Source organism: Tachypleus tridentatus, unplaced genomic scaffold (assembly GCF_004210375.1).
Source record: "Tachypleus tridentatus isolate NWPU-2018 unplaced genomic scaffold, ASM421037v1 Hic_cluster_2, whole genome shotgun sequence".
Lineage (NCBI taxonomy): Eukaryota > Metazoa > Arthropoda > Merostomata > Xiphosura > Limulidae > Tachypleus > Tachypleus tridentatus.
The window spans coordinates 19,282,137-19,290,998 of record NW_027467782.1 but is presented as its reverse complement, the minus strand read 5'-3'; positions in this window follow the sequence as shown (position 1 = coordinate 19,290,998).

Below are 8,862 nucleotides of genomic sequence, written 5' to 3'. Positions count from 1 at the left end.
ACTACCCAACAGCACAGAAATAAAGAAAATAAACTACATAATGTATAAGTTCAGAGGGAACTACAAACCCGAACACCTATTCAGAGAAGCATTAAATTTATCAGTTAAAGATACAGGTTTAGACCTAACAAACTTTGAAAAGTACCTAACAGTCATCACACTCAATCAAATATACAAGATAATGGAGATAGAACATAATTACACAGTTGGTTTCAACTCCACATTGTTCAAAGAAGAACAACGAACCACAGAGACTGCGAGCCAAAAAACCAAACAAAACACCAGTTTACCTAAATTAAGTAATGGAAAGTTAGAGAATGAGAACACATAAATAAAATTGCACACAATAAACACATAGAAAATATACGAATACCGACACATGAAGGTTCAAAGAGAAATAGAAACACAATACAAAAATGTCAATTTAAACACTTCCCGCAAACAACAAAAAGATAGAAGCGAAAAGACGGTATTTAAATACAAAATAGCTCATAACATGGTGAGCAAAAGAGAAAGACTACACACACTAAAAATAGTGAACACAAATAAATATCTGTAATGTGAGAGTCAAGAAATAGTTAAACATTGCTTTTATTACTATCCATATGTAAACGTATTTTTGAAGAAATGTATTAAACGTGACCAATATAAAATGGATGTATAACACTATTGTCTTATTCAGTAACCAGTTACTGTTACACAGAAATGTTCTTTCCTTTACCTTATAAGTGAGTTTAAATACAAGATACGGTTCGAGAAGTGAAAAACAATATATGAAGGTGAAAACGTAAGAGCAAACATCAGGATATGTGAGAAGTTAATTACAAGCGTTTAACAGAAGAGGAGTACAAGAAAATTTATTTAAAATTTTCGTGCAAAGCTACACAAGGGCTATCTGTATTAGCTGTCTCTAATTTAGCAGTGTAAGACTAGAAGGAAGGTATCTAGTCATCACTACCCACCACCAACTCTTGGGCTACTCTTTTATCAACAAATAGTGGTACTGACTATGCCTCCGATAATTTTTGAAGAAAGCTGTGTTTATTAACTTTTCTATGTCCTATGATGGTAAAGTTGTGTTGTTTTCTTATAGAAAAGCCACCGAGAGGAATCTAGCCCTTAATTTTAACGTTGCAAATCCATAGACTTACCACTGCACCAATGGGGGACTCACGGTAAAGAAGTTAACATTTGTTATTATACTTTTGGGATTTGGATTACTTAAAGGAGTTTGTGCTGTGAATAAGGCCAGAACCTTACAATGTTAACAGCCCGATCCAATGTTTTCAGTATAGGTATTATTTTAAATTCCAGATAATTTAAACAAAGCACTGCGATGGCCGTCGGACGGTACTGACGCAATGTTATTTCTGCCCAGTGCTCTGAATGTCAAAGTGAAGAAATTCAACTGAGCACGGGAAATGCCAGCAAGAGTAATTATGACTCATTTAATCTGTTCGTGCAGAAAACAACAGGCATCTGTCGTAAAATTGGATAATTTGAAATATATTGTCATTTAATTAGTGTCGCGCATGAATGGATTAACGAGATTCCCACTGTCCCAATCTACTATGTAGCGAAACCATAGCCAAGTAAACGGGCTTGTAGAAGTCATTAATCGTCTTTGTTAACAGCAAAGTTAGCAATTAAAGTTAAAATATATCATTTGGTCATGTTGTAGCATAGAAATATCTATCGTGCTTAGAACAAACATCTTTAGGAAAATCACGAGTTGAGTAAGGAAAATGAGAAAAAAATTATGTATAATTGAGTAAAGCGTGAAACACGCAGCGAGATGCTCCTTATGTGTTGATGAACATCAAACAAATTATAAATCACAACCGAAATGTTGTAATAGCGAGAAAAATCACACAACAAGGTATGTAAGAAACATAAACAAATAAAACAACGTATATACGAAATTGAAAACACAACAGAAATTCGAAAGAACAAGTACCATCACGCCCAATAAACAGTACAAATCGTTTATAATGAAATACAAAAACACCATCAAGACACATAAACAACCGACATACAAGCAAAATTACAACAACAAAGACTGACGAAAACGAAATAAAAACAGACATTTACAAACATCAAAAACATCTCCATGTATTTCATTACAGAATACTTGAAACCAACACAAACAAAAGGATACGTAAGAACTTATCATAAAAATTGCCAAAAAACACACCACGCCATACATACATATGTTAACCCGGCGAGTCCCTTGAGACCTATTATCTTACATTCACGGTCTTACATATTATACAAGGCGCCCTCACTTCTAAGAAACACAACAGTGATAGCATTACTAACATTGTTAAACTAGATATTTGTGTAGTAAGTGAAACCTGTTTATGTGCAAATCATGGATTTAGAATCAAAGGATATTCAATACTGAGAAGAGACAGAATAAAAAATAGGTGCAAAAACAGAGGAATTCTACTGTTATATAAATCTGGTCTCATTGTTGAGGAAATATAAGTTACTACTTTAAATTAATGTATGGCCAAAAATATGTTAACTAAAAATGTATTTATTGTAACGGTAGCATGCACACATTGCTCACCGAATAGAAAATTATATATCAATCTATTATGCCATATTAATGATAATAATACTAATACCATCATAATAAAAGGTTTAAATGGTAAACATACAATTTTTAGCTGCAATTTAATCAATTCAAATTGAAGAACATTATATAAACATTTATGTGATACAAATACAATGTTATTAAATGACGACACCCTCACATATTTCATATCACATGACACCAGTAATATACTGTATTTTTGTTTACTTATTGCAATAGATTTTCAAGTAGGAAACGATATAGATAGTGATAACTTTCGTGTCTGGAATACTTTCAGTCTCAGTATTATCATAAAAATAAATCAACACAAACAGAAAAATGAATCTATAAAAATGCAAACTAAATCGAATACCAGTCAAACCTACATGCTTATTATCATACAATTACTGAGTGCCTAACCACAGCACCAAAGTAAACAATACCTAAACATATATTAGCAAAACAGCACCAACATGGAAACCATATGAACAAATAATAAATGTGATTAAACAATGGCGGACCTAAATACCGAGAAAAAGAAATTACAAGTGAGGACACATTAAAGAGAGAAAACGTTACAATAACCCCATAGCAAGCACGACCTTAAATAAAGCAGAAGTAATTACTACACATAAAATTCGTAGAAATCGTATCATGGACCAGACAAAATATATACAAAGTACTTAGCATCGTGTGGTACAACGTTCTCATGTTGTACATATTAGAAATGGAAGTGCTGCGAGGTATTATTCGCTACCTGTTAAACTTTTTGGAAAACAGAAAATGCAAAATAAATGTTGAAGTAACCTTGTCACAGTTATATACTCTGGAGACAGGTGTCTCCAAACAGGGATAATTAGATCTATCTTCTGAATCATGTATGTTAACAACATGCCTCTCAAAGATTCAAATCATGGATATTCACAGTTCGCAGATGATGCAGAAATCCCAGCCCATCTATACCACATATAAATTTACAGCCCCAACCAAGCAGAATAACCAAATGTTTTCAGAAATAGAGCATTAAAATTAACGTACAGATAAAGCAATCGGTGGTCTTTATCAAATTAACCAAACATAAAAAGATCTGTCAAAACATTATCCTACATTCACTGAAGTTTTAGGTCTTATACATCACTCAAAATTAACAGGTATAAATCATTTAAACAATATCAAAACCAAAATCTAGCTAAACCAAACTGCGCTAGGAGTTTAATAGCTTAAAACAACCGTCAATATAATAAGAATGTATAAAACATATATACAACTGTAAGAGGTTATGCAGCTCTAGCTTGGATAAATGTCGCACAATGAAGACAAAAAACAATACAGAATTAATTACTTACAACAGCATATAAAATACCTGGAACAGCTGCCTCCAACTTCACGCATAAATACGCAAATGTAGAACCAGTAACCGATAGACAGTATGCTAAAGTATTTTACGAAAAATATGAGAAAAAGTGGAGTGATGCGAACTCGATAGATATTGCATACGTGACAATGATAACCTTAAGCATATCTCCCCAGTAAATATATATACCGAACAAAATAGTGTGATCTAATTACGAGACCATTACATTTAACATTGTTTTAAGCTGCTATGAAAACATTCTAAGGGTATGTATATGCAAATTATCTCATCCTAACTTAAAATATTTGTGAAATGAAAAATAAATTGGAATTACTTGCGAAGCATATAACTTTATACAACTAAAGTGATTTTGCGTTTGTTACCATATTTACCAACATAGACATGGTTTTCAAAGAGGTCAAAGTAAGAGCGCGAAATTAGTTCTTATCGTCTTGTAGTTACTATGGAAACATTATTCAGCACTTTGCAATGTTTAGAGAAGGGAAAAATTGGTCAAAAACACCTGACCCTTTTAGGTCTTCAATGACCAAGTCCTGACGCTGTGACACAGAGATATATTCGGGATACCCTGACCCTCATGTAGTATTCAAATTCTTATTCACTTGAAGCAACTAGCACAAACCTTGAGGTACGGAGTGATGTGAACCTGGTATTCCCGGTCTATAAAACCTAAGACATATTCAAAAGAACAGCAGCAGTAACAGCATAATTGCTCGTAGCCAGTTTGAACTTGTGGTCTATCGTTTTAATAAATAGAGCTTTTGGCATGGACGCCATTTTGCAAAAGGATTGAGAGAACACACTGGAATTCTTATAATATGCCCATATCGGTATCAAATAAATATTTTTGCGTTATAATTCTGCAGACTTACCAATGCACCAATGGAGGCCCTAGAATGGAAGGGGGCAAATAAGACTGACCTCCCGTGAATCTATTCAGCTGGAGACAATATGTCACAACTTAATCTACGTATATGTGTTTATCTTGTCTGACTAGAAATGTGAACAACAAGTGGTATTTGGTTCCCGAGTTAGGGGGTTGACGCCTCTGGTTAGAGATTCGAAATTCTTCTGATTGACATCTTTCTTTTAAATTTTGAGAAGAACGAACAAACAACTAAATCTAAGTGCAGAAAATCAGTCACCAAGTATGTTCAAACACATAGAATATATTGACTTTTAGGAGAGATTCTCCGCGTCATTACATTAACTCGACTATAAAAAAAGCTGGATTACAGATAATATATGCATAACACACACATACATGTTGACAGAGTACTGAATGCTTGTCACCAAGATAATTTTCTGTACATACCCATAATTCAAATGTCTCCAGACGTTTGTGATAATCGTGGCTTGATTTTCACTGAGACAAATAGTGAGTAATTGTAGAAATTCGAATAACAAATATTTGTTCTGAATTTCGCGCAAAGCTACAGGAGGGCTAATTTAGCAGTGTGAGACTAGAAGGAAGGCTAGTCATCACCACCCACCGCCAACTCTTGGGCTACTCTTTTACCAGTGAATAGTGGGACAGATCGTAATATTATAACGTCCATGCGGCTGGAAGGTTGAGCATGTTTCGTGTGACGAGGATTCTTACCCGTAACTTTTGTAGTACTTGTAGAAGAAAGTTCATTAACTCTAAATTAGTTTTATAGAAGAATATAAAATAATATCATACTGTTTTAACGAAAGTTTAGTACATAAAGGAAAAAAGCTCAGGCCGATTATGTTGTTCCTGTATGTGAATACTACATTCTTTGTTCCTAGGTGGTTTAGCCGAAAATTAACGGACATACAGTGTCAAAGTCCGAAGTCGTTTCTTCGTAACAAGTACATCAGATAGCCTAAAGTGGCTTTGCGCTACTTCAAATAAACAAACTATTTTATATTAACGTTACAGGAAACAAAAATAAAAAAGGATGCAGATCCTGAAAAATCTGTTTAGACAAAATAGTCAATATAAATACTGTGGTGGTTCAAGCCTTGTTGGAAGAAGTTCATAACTTAAGACCAGCAGTAACTCTTACTGCACCACATGCTCTGAAAGAAATGTTTTGTAATTTGACAAAATATAAAAAGAATGTAAGATTATTGTATGTAAAAACATGATATACGTGATTCAACTTTTGTTTGATAAAACTCTCATAATCAGATAATGCAATATTATATACGTTGAGTAAAACCCTGATTGTCCTATTCTTGTGAAGTAGGTGTGGAAAATCGAAAGTCTGCTGACATAAGGTATTTATGTCTATTATATCAAATGATATAATTTGATAATGATATAATTCATAATTATGAAGGTGAAATGAATGTTGTCCAAATGCATACATCAGCATTATTTTATAGTACACTATGTATTAAAGGAAAATAATATGGATTTAAATACTTATGCAAATGTGTACAAAATCCATATGGAAACAAACGTTTCTGGGATAAAGTTGCTTTGTGCTACAACGTTTGTACTGACACAGTTTAGCGCTTACTTATAATTTCAGAATCAACATTGACCATCATTTAACTTTTATATGATGATATAATATTAGGTAACAAATTATACTTGATACACCTAAACAACACATATTGGAATGTATTCGATATTACTCACCTATGTGATAACAATAGGGAAAAATAAATAATATTGATTTACATATGTAAATCAGCGTTCCATGGAAAAGACAAAATGTTACTTATATTGTTATAAAATAATCAAACTGTCAGGATAATATGCCATTCACAGTAGCTGACGAAATCATGAGATAACTCTGTATGAGTATTGTAAATGTGACAGAGTTAGATAAGATGAGCGTGAAAAGTTTTTGTTTGTTGGTCCTTCCTTCAACAGGTGATTTAACATTCAGAACCTCAAGTCATTAATCCTCTTTTAAATATTAACTTCAGTAACATAGCAGCTAAATATTTATTTTTAGCACTCTTTTTAATTTTAATATCAGTCAGTTTGTTTGTTTTTGAATTTCGTGCAAAGCTACTCGAGGGCTATCTGTGCTAGCCGTCCCTAATTTAGTAGTGTAAGACTAGAGGGGAGGCAGCTAGTCATCACTACCCACCGCCAACTCTTGGGCTACTCTTTTACCAACGAAAAGTGGAATTGATCGTTACATTATAACGCCCCCCACGGCTGGGAGGGCGAGCATGTTTTAGCGTGACTCGGATGCGAACCTGCGACCCTCAGATTACGAGCGCATGCCTTAATGCGCTCGGCCATGCTGGGGCTGTATGAGTATACTAGAAGATTACTAAAACGCCAAAAACTGTGTATTAATAATGAAATATTCTTAACAAACAATTCAGCTTTATTTTACAACAAAAATAAATCAAACTTTAGCCGGAGCTTTAACTGTCAATTTATTTTTCGTCTAAGACGTTATCTTACGGATGTTAAAGAAGACTATACTAATACGATTAATAATGTTGAATAGGCAAAACAGATGATTGATCAGTTACTATGTTATTGGGAATTAAAACCTTTATTAAACTATAATATAGATTTTATATGTAGACCCACTGAACGTGGTGGTAGAATTGTTGTATATAGAAGCTCTGACCTAAAGTATAAATCTAATTTCAAGTCTATTATTATCACTTACCACATTCAATTACGTAGATTTACAAAAGAATAATTTCATACTGTTTATATTTATTATCCATCTTCTGATAAATATAATGATTTTGTCGTTGCTTTGAAATCACTTGTTGATAAATCAATTATGAAAACTGAATTTTGTTTAGGTGATTAAAATATATTTTTTTTAGTTCACTCAATCCATAACTGATCATAGCTTGAAACTGACAGTTTCATATCTGTCATTTATTTACATTCTTGTATTCACCAGCCCACTGGGTTAGTAGGGGCTGCTGTATCAACACTTAATAATACTTTTACAAATTGTTGAGATGTTTTAGATAATTATGTGTTAATACTGTCTTTTTTTCTATAATTAATTTCATAAACTTTTACAGGGGCGTAGCCAGGTGAGTTGGTAGTAAATTCCCCCCTCCCATGGACCCAAACTTTTTAGAGAAGTTCAGTTGCCACCTGTGAAGTTTCATAAAGATCCGTGATTGAATGGTAGATAATTTCACACACAACAAATGATCAATTGCAAATTTCTGATTGAACACTTTTAATACAGCAAGTTTTGTCGGAACTAGAGAAATACAATCGAATATCTATGAAAGGCTCAAACGCCTGTTCGTTCTTGCCAGGACATCTACAACACAGTTTGGTTCAACTTTAATATCACGGTGAATGTATAATGAAGCCAGGCCATTGAATCGATCTTCAGTGGTTGTATTTCTCAAATACATTTTCAGTCTTCTGAGGGTTGAAAACGAACGTTCCACTGAGCTAGTTGACACAGGCAGCGTGGCAAATATTTTCAACAGTCTAGAAATGACTGAGGACATTTCTGCATTGCACATTGCATATGCAGCTATGACATTTTTTGGTCTGTTGTTCATAAGTGATTTCTACCAAACCCTAAGTTCACCTACTGCAGCTAGTGAAGTACTGTTAACGTCAGCCTTGTATATATTGACCAACTCTTTAATTTGGTCACAAATTAGGTGCTGTTGTGCTGTAGATTCTGACCGTTTTGTGGTAGATCTTGATGGTAGTAAAAACATTAAGTTTATAAGGAGAGTTTTGTGACTGGAAAGATCGTCACATATATGTGACAGAAAGTAACCAACAAATGGTACAAATACAACAATACGAAAGTACTCTTCAGGGCTAGTAGTTTGTGTGTTAGCACGGTACATCTGTCTTTTAGCCCGCCTTGGCATTATGATGTCAATTTGAAGCTCACTACACAGAGTTTGAGCCTCACAGAAAATGTTGTTAAATTCATTCACAGTATTATTTCTGGGTGAACGGAATAAA